The sequence below is a fragment of the Gossypium hirsutum genome, chromosome A02 (assembly GCF_007990345.1).
Source record: "Gossypium hirsutum isolate 1008001.06 chromosome A02, Gossypium_hirsutum_v2.1, whole genome shotgun sequence".
Taxonomy (NCBI): domain Eukaryota; kingdom Viridiplantae; phylum Streptophyta; class Magnoliopsida; order Malvales; family Malvaceae; genus Gossypium; species Gossypium hirsutum.
The window spans coordinates 23,018,138-23,028,828 of record NC_053425.1 but is presented as its reverse complement, the minus strand read 5'-3'; the positions used below and the strand labels follow the sequence as shown (position 1 = coordinate 23,028,828).

Here is a 10,691-nt window from a genome sequence, read left to right as displayed (position 1 = left end):
AAAATGCTTGATTAAGTAAAATCATGCCACAGTTATTCTTGCATTACAATTGTGTTAATAAATGAACTTAAATTTTTAAATTCAAAAAAATTAAATTATAGAAATTAAATTTCAAGTATTATCTTTAAATTTTTACTCTATATAGTTAAAACGGAGATTGAAAGCATGCTAATTTACTTTATTAGTTGAACATATTTATTTTTGAACGGTCTTTTGAGTCCTTTAGGAACAGAAAAGTATCTCAACTGCAAACACTCGAACAGTAGAATGTTTTGGGCCCTAAATACGACCAGGATTGCTACATCGTCGCCTTTGATATTAGACTGCTCCCTCCTACAGAGCAAATTCACTAGCATTATGCTTAATCATGGAAAAGTTACATATAAAGTTGTTGCTAGGATTTTTCAGGCTTCCACCTACCTTGTCCGCATAAGATCAAGCAAAAGATTAAACAAAGATAATGAGGTAAAAGAAAGTTCCAATGACATTAAAAAAAAAAAACTTTAATGTTATTAGCCTAAACCAAAGAATAATAATAAGCTAAGGAACCAAATTAAATAAAGTCTTAGCAACTACTAGAGACCCTATAAATAACCCAAAAAGAATAAACGTTGTAAAATCCAACCGTACTTAAAGATAAGCCCAATTTTGATAAAAGGGTCTAGCAACTTCTCTGCCAAGAATCTCGACTCAAGTTCATTCACTCAGGAGACAAGGTTGTCATTCAGTGACAGTTAAGGACAGCTGGTCAGCTGGATTGTTGGACTGTTGCTGAGCGTCAACACTTCTCAAAACCTCCATGGCCTCTGCTACTTTTGCCTTCAAAGCTTCCGGTGATTCGAGGAGATGCAAAACCTCCGTTTGGTCCATCTCAAGAAGCATGCCAGTAACCTTGGCTGCTGCATCACGCTCCAGTCGCTCCACAAGGGGATACAAGCTTTCACCAAGCATCTACTTGCCATTCACAGCACGAAAATATATCAATATTTTCAAGCTAATTAAATTCCAATAAAATAATACTGACTGAAAAAGAACAAAAAGGACTCACCGTCCTCTGCTGTTCAGGTGCTGCATTTGCAAGTGATGTAGCCAAAGCAGTAACCGGCATAGGCTGTCCACTGCCAGCATCTCGCACAGGCATGCTACCCATATCATATGGAATGGAAAGCATGCCTCCAGGAACATTAGACGGTGCAACTTCAGGCATTTTATGACCAGGGGGGTAACGATAAACTTCTCCCCTGGGGAGCATCTGGAACAAATTGGATGAATTAGGAGGAAAAAAAGAATCAGCAAAAGCAAGGGAATCAAATGCAGGCTTGTACTTATATGTGCATACAGCTTACCGGCTGCTGCATTAATGAAACTGGTTGCTGAGCCTGTTGCACTGGAACTGTTCCTCGTCGTCCACGAGGGCATTGGCCCTGCTGTACCATGGGAACAAAACAATTTGGCATAGGAGGTCCAACAGGCCTCATTCCAGGAACCAGTTGCTGCTGATAGCCAAATCCAGCCTAGAATAGACAAAGCAAAAAAAAAAAAAAAGCAAATTTAAAATTCATTTCTCTTCAATGCAAATGCAAACGGTGTTACCTATTTGAAACCCCATACTGGTAAAGAATAATATTAACACAGCCCTAATTATTGGAGCGGTGGATGGTGTGGAAAAAGTGGAAGGGACAACCAAAAAATTAAAATCAACCAAACATCCAAAAGAACAAGAAAGTCAAGTAAAGGACAAGAAGATATATTACTTGTGGAGGAATGACAGTTGGAGGTGCTTGCCCATACAAAAATTGTTGGCCAAGACCTGGAGCACCAGAAGGGTACACTGGCATCCGAGGAGCGACTGAGGGGATTGCAAGTGGTCTCATTTGAGAAAACTGAGCCTGAATGAACAAAAGAAACATGTGAGAAAACTAATTAAAATAGACTGATTCATGGAACTTTCAGAAACACTTAAATCTCAAAGAACTGGACTGGACTAGATTTTTTGAAATTCAAATACATTTCCCTTTATTAAAAGAAACATATTACCAGATAAACGCCAAAATGAAATTATGCACTAAGCACACTAAAAATACATTAATAATGATCCATGAAATTATCATCGATTGTATTACCTGTAGCTGTGCTCTTCTTTCTTCTTTCCTTTGTGCAGGCGCAACATATAGTGGGTTGCTAACAATCATTTTACCATTCATCTCAGCAAGCTGTAGATAAATAGTGTATTAGATTATAGTAGCTGACCACACAAAGAAATAACATAAATCAAACTTACTGCACGAAATGCTTCTTCAGGTGTTGAAAATGCAACAAATCCAGAGCCCTTACTAATTCCACTAGGATCACGCATAACCTTTAAAATTTTTAGGGAAAAAAGGGAAAAAAAAACTAAATATCAATAGAAGTAGGATATGTTAGCATCAAGAATCAAACATCTAGAAGCAATTTGCAAACCTTGCATGAAGTCATGTTACCAAACTCTGAAAACATTTTCTTCAATTTTTCATCTCCAATACTATCATCTAAGTTTTTAATATATAAATTCAAACCCTGGAATTTATCAGAAGCTTCCTTCATATTTTGCTCAAATCGAGCTTTTAGCTCATGCTCTCTCTCAGATTTTTTCTGGGCTTTGCCAACATACCACTTTTTATCTTCAAATTTCTTTCCATTCAGAGCTTCAACGGCTCTAGCAGCATCATCAGCATTTTCAAAGTTCACAAATCCAAAACATTTAGACTTCCCATCTGCATCCCTCATAACTACAACACTAGTAATTTCACCATGCTCACCAAAAACTGTTTTTAATTCCTCATCAGTTGTCGTATCAGAAAGATTTTTCACATATACGTTATTGAATTTGACCTTATTTGGTACAGTCTCTCTTTCATGCTTACAAAGGAAATGTCCAACATAGACCTGCTTGTCATTAATCAACATACCATTTAATTTATCAATTGCATTTTGAGCAGATTCTTCATTGTCAAATTGCACAAAACCATAGCCTTTGGACTGGCCTAAACCATCGGTTGATATCTTGCAAGAAAGAATGTTGCCAAAGGAAGAAAACGTATCATGTAATGCTTTGTGGTCAATTGACTTGTCCAGATTCTGAAAAGAACAAAAACGAAGGCATAGGTAAACATAAAAGCAACTTATACATTCTTTTATCTAGAAATTATGCATGCATGTGAATGGATACAGCAAATAGAAAGAGGAAAATCAAAGAAAGAATTGCTTGCAAATATACTTGCACAGAAATTGAGCACGCACGGAGAATTTAAATGGGCAAGAGCTTGAAACCCAAAATGCCTAGTGACATGCAACTAAATGACCAATCCTCTAGTTTTAGAGGAAAAAGAAACCCTAGTATAAAACAGGAATTAAAATGGAACAAAAGGGAGGGAAAATTGGGAAAGAATAATACCTTGATAAATATATTTGCAGTACCACTCTTACAAAGACTAGGGTCCCGTTGAGAATACATGATTCGGATAGGCTTATTATTCATTGGAGTGAAATTCAGTAGATCCAATGCCCTAGCCGCTGCAGACACGAATAACAAGGCATAGTAAGCAACCTCAACAATTCAAAAGAAAGAGTTGATTCTCCCAATTTGTCATGATCTAAAACATGAACTTGATAGAAATTAATCCCAAAGCTTCACTCAAAATTAAAGTTAACTTCTAATACGGAAGTTCAAGCGACCCTTTGGATGAAAATGCAAGTCAAACTTGGCAAAAAGGTTAAACCTCAAACCTTTAGCAAAAATCATTTCTTATATCTACAAACTACATACATTCTGCATAGTTCAAAAGTAAAACGTAGAATGTAAGGTCCATCCTTCAGGTTAATTAATCAAAACTTACAACTTTTAACAATTCACTATTCATGGAAATCAGTAACTCGCATTGATACTACAATATACTGAAAACTGAAAATAAATTATATTACAACAGCAATCAGCTTGAATAGCTTTAGAATTAAAGTAAATTCACTAATATCTACACATCCTTAATATCTAAAATTTTTCAAATAACCACATGGTCCTTAAATTTCCCAAAACAGAGAACCACATACAAAAAAAAGAAGAATTCACAGTCTAACCAATAAACCGCTTTAAATATTAAAGAAATGATCAGTTCGCAGTAAAGTTGAAGTCTAACCATCTCGAGGATTGTTATAGTTGACGTAGCCATATCCGAGAGAGCGGCCAGTCGCCGTGTCCCGACAAACCCGCACAGAAACGACCGGAGCCACCTCGCCAAACGTTTGATAGAGTTGCTCATCGGTAACTGAAACATCAAGATCCCCAACATAGAGTGAAGTCGGCATGAACTGCGCTCCTCCGTGCCCCGATGCGACACTGATTGGCCCCGAAACCGGCGCATGATGCTGAACTTGAACCTGCGCCATCCACAAAACCTTGGCTCGAACCCTAACTCTTCTAGATCCTTTTTTTTTCTTGTTATGTTTCCCTCTCCTCTTTATTCAATCAAAACAAAACAATAGAGAAACAATAAGATGGAAAATATTTTAGAATTAAATAAGAAATGTGGAAGAACTTCTTTTAGAATTTTGGGGGATAAAAGAGGAGAGGAGAAATAAAATGGGATAAAATCGTCGGAGGTCCGGGCAGAGGGAGAAAAAAATTAAAGTAATGATAAAGAAGGGGAGGGCAGAACAAACTGCACCGCGCCGGCAAAGCAGTAACTGTATAATTCTTATAGGAATGAAGAAACCACTTTGTTTCGGAAAAGATTTTCGGGACCGTTGGATCTTTTTCTTGGAAACAAATTCCAGCGGTCCGATGATTGAGCGCTCGCGTGACAATTGGAATGTCATATGGCACGTGTCTATCGTAGTCGCGACAGTTACGGGAAGTTAAGAAGTCCCAACTTATTTACAAATTTTGAAAAGCAGATAGATTATTGTAGTTTGGTTTTTATTTTTTATATATAAAAATCGAATAATTCAAATTAAATTTTAAAAATAGACCCAACCCTCTCAAAGTATTTATATTACTATTTAATTTATATTATTAGAGAGTATATTCTTAATTTTTTTAAAAAAATTAATAAAAATTTTAAATTTAGTAAGATTTGAATCTACATTATTTGTATTGAGAAACCCTTAATTTTCCACTCAAATTTGTATTTTATTTTATTTTATACATTTTAATCTTATTAACATATTTTATTACCTTTATCAATTGTTTATATTGGTAAAGTTGTTGATTAAATTGATGCACCAAGTTAATTCGACACTAACTAAAGATTGATAACAATATTGAGATAAATAATTTTAGTAAATTTAATATTTTTTAATTTGATATATTTACGTATTTAAATTTATTTTTACTCATAGATTAATCTATTTTTTTCATTTTAGTATTGTACATATGCCATGTGCTATTATTAATTAATTTCACATCATATGTTTCATTATTTATTATATGTTATTTTTAAACAAACTCTATATTCTGGATATATAATTTCTACACATATGTGCGTGATAAAATTTCTAATAAGTCAAAATAATAGAATCTAACATTTTTCAGATCAGTTTCAAATACTACTTTTTCCTACTTTCTTTCTTAAGGCAACAAAGCAAAACGCTGTAAAATTAAAATACATATACATTATTAATTAAGGTATTATGGTACACTCACAATGGGGTTTGGCTCTCGTCCTATATAATTTTCCTCCATCTATATCCAATACTAATTTAGGTAATTGATATATGGATTATTAATATTTAAAAAATTTGTCGTTAAATATAAGTTTTATGGGAGACTTAATCTCAACCATTAAATATTAATAATTATGTGCAATTGTCACGGAATTAGAACTTTAGTCTCACAATCTATGCGACCTTAGGTGATTTCTTGGCTTCAAATCTATTTAAGTTAGTCTAACTCTCGAAAAGTGTAAATTTTCAATAGACTTTCTCTAAAATGCGCCGAAAATAAAACAGAAGCAACCCAAAACTAAAGAGCAACAGAAGAACAGAAAATGCCACAAGAAAGTAAAACATGTCAAGTGTTTGAGTAAATACTTTCAAATATATTCACAACTATGAATGAAATGATTAACAAATGAGGGGTGGACCTCTATTTATAGTTAAGCTCCCCTAAAACTAACGGTAAAGATTGAGTTACATCGATGATCAATATTAGAGCATATTTACAATTGAGATTCCTAAGGGATTTAAACTATATACAATCTTATCCCTTTAGGATTTACATTATTTACTCTGATAACTCTAATTTTACTAGAGTGTTTCATTGGGCCACTAAGGTATCAAGTAGATGGTTTCTCTATATGTTCCACGAGTCGGATCAGTTCAAGAGTGTTAAATGAGTCTTATTTCATCAATTGATCTGCGGCCCATGACATTCTCCCCCACCCATTCTCGCAATGCCCTCATTGCGTACTCGGAATGAAACTCGTTGTATTCACCTCAGAACTTTCTCGATGCCTCAATTGTCCTCTAACTAATCTTTTTGTCATGTAGTTCTACCCCTTGGAATATTTTCCGCGGCTTCTATCGTCACCTAAATCGAACTGTTTCGCTCCTTTTTGGTACATCTCCCTCACAAGATCCCGTCACTTTTAATCGCCCAAATTGTGACTTGCCTCAACCGGGATCCCCTTGATCCGCACAAATAGGCTTCGGCATTCCTACATTGAACATCAAGTGAACCTTAAGTATTCCTGCTAACTCTGGTTTGTAAGCCCTTTGGCTTATTCGTTTCAAAACTCTAAAATGGCATCTATGTCCTTGCTAAACCAACGGTAAGTCAAAATGAAAAACACTAGATAAGTGTTTGAAATGTATCTAGCTCGTTGCATTTACTCATTTCAACTGCAGAGGTTGTATCACTACTTTACCTTTAAAGTCTGATACACAACCCACCTATCTTATAGGTGGTAGCTCTATTGATGACTCAACAGGCTTTGCATTAGTTTGCCGCACCTCTAACATTTCCAAGGAGGCCCCTGTAGCACTTCGATCTACCGAGTCAATATTTTTTCTAGCATTAACACCCTGGCTAGCTGGATTTCAGATAATACAATGGTTCTACCTTTCTCATCATAAGTTACCTGCACCATATATTATCGTTAACGAGCATCCAAGATACAAAATACAATCAGCAAAATGAACCAAATGAGCATTAATTTGGTCGAGGAAATTTAAGCCAAGAATGGAATCGTAATCATTTAGATGAATTACCTTAAAGTCTTCCTTGCCCTTTCATTCACTGATTTATAGCTCAACTTTTTATGCTAGTCCCACAATTGAGACCTCTTTAGAACTAATCATCTCGATCCTCTTAGTTGATTTGCTAATTGAGAGGCCAAGTTTACTCACAACTTTCTTCAAAACAATAGATCAGATGCCCCCGTATTGCCAAGAGCACTCCTCCTTCGGCCTACAACATTGATGTCCATAAACATCAACCCTATTTGCTTGTGATCCCTCCTCACCTTAGCAGAACTAAGCACCATTGATCCAAACATCAAATCCTCATTCTCTATCTCTGTTTCATATACTTTAGTGACTGTAGACAACTTAGTTTGCTATTGATAGTCTCGCATCCTATGCAAACCACAACATAAGAAGCATTTCACTAACTTCTTGTCATTTTTTTTGCCCCTCTTGGCTTCAATCCACGCACAATCAAACCAAGCCTCATTGGCATTTTCTAAATCATCATTCTTTTTTATGGCAGAAAACAGAGATCTCTTCGCGCAATCCCTAACCATATGCGGACCTTCACAAAGAAAGAATTTCAATGGCCCCTTCAATTTACTATTGGGCTTTCTCTTCCCATTTTGTGGTTTCTCATTACTACCATTATCATTTCCATTCTCAACTTTTCCCTCTTTATCTTCTCTACCATTGCCCTTCCCTTTAGGCTTGCAAGACTCGAATTTGTCCTTCCTTGGAACAAGCTCGACTAAAGACTATGCCACTTCAGAACTTTGGGCAATTCTTAGACCCCTCAACGTTCCAATTCCTGCTTAACCAATAACTTCAAACCATCCATGAAAAAGAATAATGTCTTTTTCTCACTCAGATCTATGATTTGGAGCATCAATTCACTGAACTCCTTCATATACTCCTGAATTATACCTTCTTGTGAAAACCAATGCAACTTAGCTCAAGCCTCTTTCTCAGCATATTGGGGTAAAACTACTTTTTGAACTGCTTTTGGAACTACTCTCAAGTTCCAATTGTGGCCTAACCACGCCTTTCACGTGGACTTATACTGTTGCCACAAAAGCGTGAAATCAGGAAAATATCTAACAACATTGTTTACCTTCAAATCATCATCCTTGATGCCTATAGCACAGAAGTATTGCTCCATCTCCCACAAGTTTTCACTTCCTATTGCGGGTTTAATAAATATGTTCAAGTGTACATAGTCGTCAACAAGTAATAAAGTAGTAAATATAGAGTATCGTCTTCATAGGGACTGAATTTAATTCAAATTTGAAAAATTAACTAACGGCAAAGTGGAAGTGAATAAAGATAAGTGTGAATTTAACTAAGTATACTACTTGAATCTATAACACCCCTAACCCGTATTCGTCGCTGGATTAGGGTTACAGAGCATTACCGTATAAATAGAACATTTAAGCATACATTTCATACTCTATTATAAACATACTATAAACCATTCATTCATATACATATCATCTCTAAATTGAGCCCTAAAGGCCCTAGAAATACCTTAGAAATGATTCGGGTCTAAACTAAAAACATTTCAAAAGTTTAAGAAAAAGTTACAAAAAAATGAATACAAGTGTCACATGGCTGAGACATACGCCCATGTCTCAAGCCGTGTAACCTTCAAACTAGGGACACACGGCTATGTCTTAGCCCATGTCCTTACCCGTGTAACTCTTTAAGTAGGGTCACACGCCCGTGTCTCAGGCCGTGTGCACATAAATTTGCCTAAAAATCAAGTCATTTCCTAAAACATTTCATGCATAAACCTTTAAGTCCTTTGTGCACATAATCAAGTCATCAAAACCCTATCAAGATGTACATATAATAACCATTTCAATAGTCCTAAATCAACTAACCAATATGCCATTCAAAAGCACCTCAAATGCAAATAATCAACACTTACCTAAACTTGCATATTTTACCACTTTCCATTCATCAACTACTAGTTCCAAAACCTACCAAACATGACACAACTTGACCATTACTATTCCATCACAAAACATGCCATTTGAGCTATTCAAAACATGCAGCATGATTTAATTTATTGGAGTGCGTATTAAGGAGTGTACTGTAGCATTCAACAAATTTAAATTTGCCATTTTAGTTTTTACCGAACGGTCGTGTAATAATGTAGCTGATTTAATTTGTAAAAAAATTTATAATGAAGAAAAAAATTTGTTTCTTTGATATGGATTACCTGGTGGATATTCATAATGCTGTAATTAGTGATGTTGTAACACCCCTTACCTGTATTCAAGGCCGGAACAGGGCTTGAGGCATTACCAGACTTTCATCACAAACAAACATACAAATCGAGTCATAAATTTTGCATCCAAATTAAAACAATTTGTATTCAATCATAATGTCCAAAATACGAGCCTAGGAGACACAAAACATACTTTAGAAGTGGTTCGAGACTAAACCGACAACTCAAGAAATTTTTACAAAACTTAGAAATTTTTTTGCTATGAACAAGGGTCACACACCCGTGTGGTTTGGGACACGCCCGCGTGGTCACACACGCCCATGTCCCTAACCCGTGTAACTCTCTAACTTGCAAGTCATGAACAAATTGAGGTCACACGTCAAGTCAAATGCTCGTGTGCTAGGCCGTGTGGACAATTTAATTTTCATAAAATAGGTGCAAACTTTACACGGTCGGGACACACGCCCGTGCTTGAGGCTGTGTCCCTCACACAGCTGAGACACACGCCCGTGTCTCTACATGTGTGCTCAATTTTGAGCATTCTATTTCTAAAAATTTAGGTGCAAGGGACAGACGGCCAGAACACATGCCCATGGGGCAGACTGTGTGTCACATAACACATGTCACTTGTATCTTAATCTATTCCTAAGGTTCAAACGGGATTTCTTACTTGTCGAATCTTCGTCGAATTCGTTCGTAGTCAATCATATAGTTCATGCAGTATTAAAGCATTTAAATACAATTATATTAAAGCTTATTTAACATATGAACTTACCTTGGTTACAAAAACGGCTATTAGTTCAATTTAGTCTACAACCTTGTTCTTTCCTCGGTCTAAACTCGAACTTTTTTTCTTGATCTATAATATCAAATTTAACTTATTTAATCATCACATTATTCAATTCAATCCAAAAACACACTATGGCAAAAAATTACATTTTGCCCCTAAACTTTGACATTTTACATTTTAGTCCCTAGGCCCATAAAATGATTTTCATCCAATTTCTTCATTACCAAAGCCTAGCCGAACATTTTTCATGCTCATGACAGCCCCCATTTTCCATTTATTCACATTTTACCACACATTTTATAACCTTTTATAAATAGGTCCCTTTTTTATATTTTCATCAAAAATCATTTTGTAAAGGTTGTTTAACTAACAACAAACATGCATATTCTACCATTAAACATCAAAATACAAGCTTATTCAACATGGTTAAAATTTTAGACTTTGATTTTC

The 10,691-nt window shown here is 35.6% G+C and overlaps 1 pseudogene; it reads right to left on the bottom strand.

Annotated features, from left to right (window-relative positions):
• Positions 1-466: 466 nt before the first annotated feature.
• On the bottom strand, positions 467-4,715 carry LOC107950988 (polyadenylate-binding protein 2-like; annotated as a pseudogene).
• Between the last annotated feature and the right edge of the window lie 5,976 nt (positions 4,716-10,691).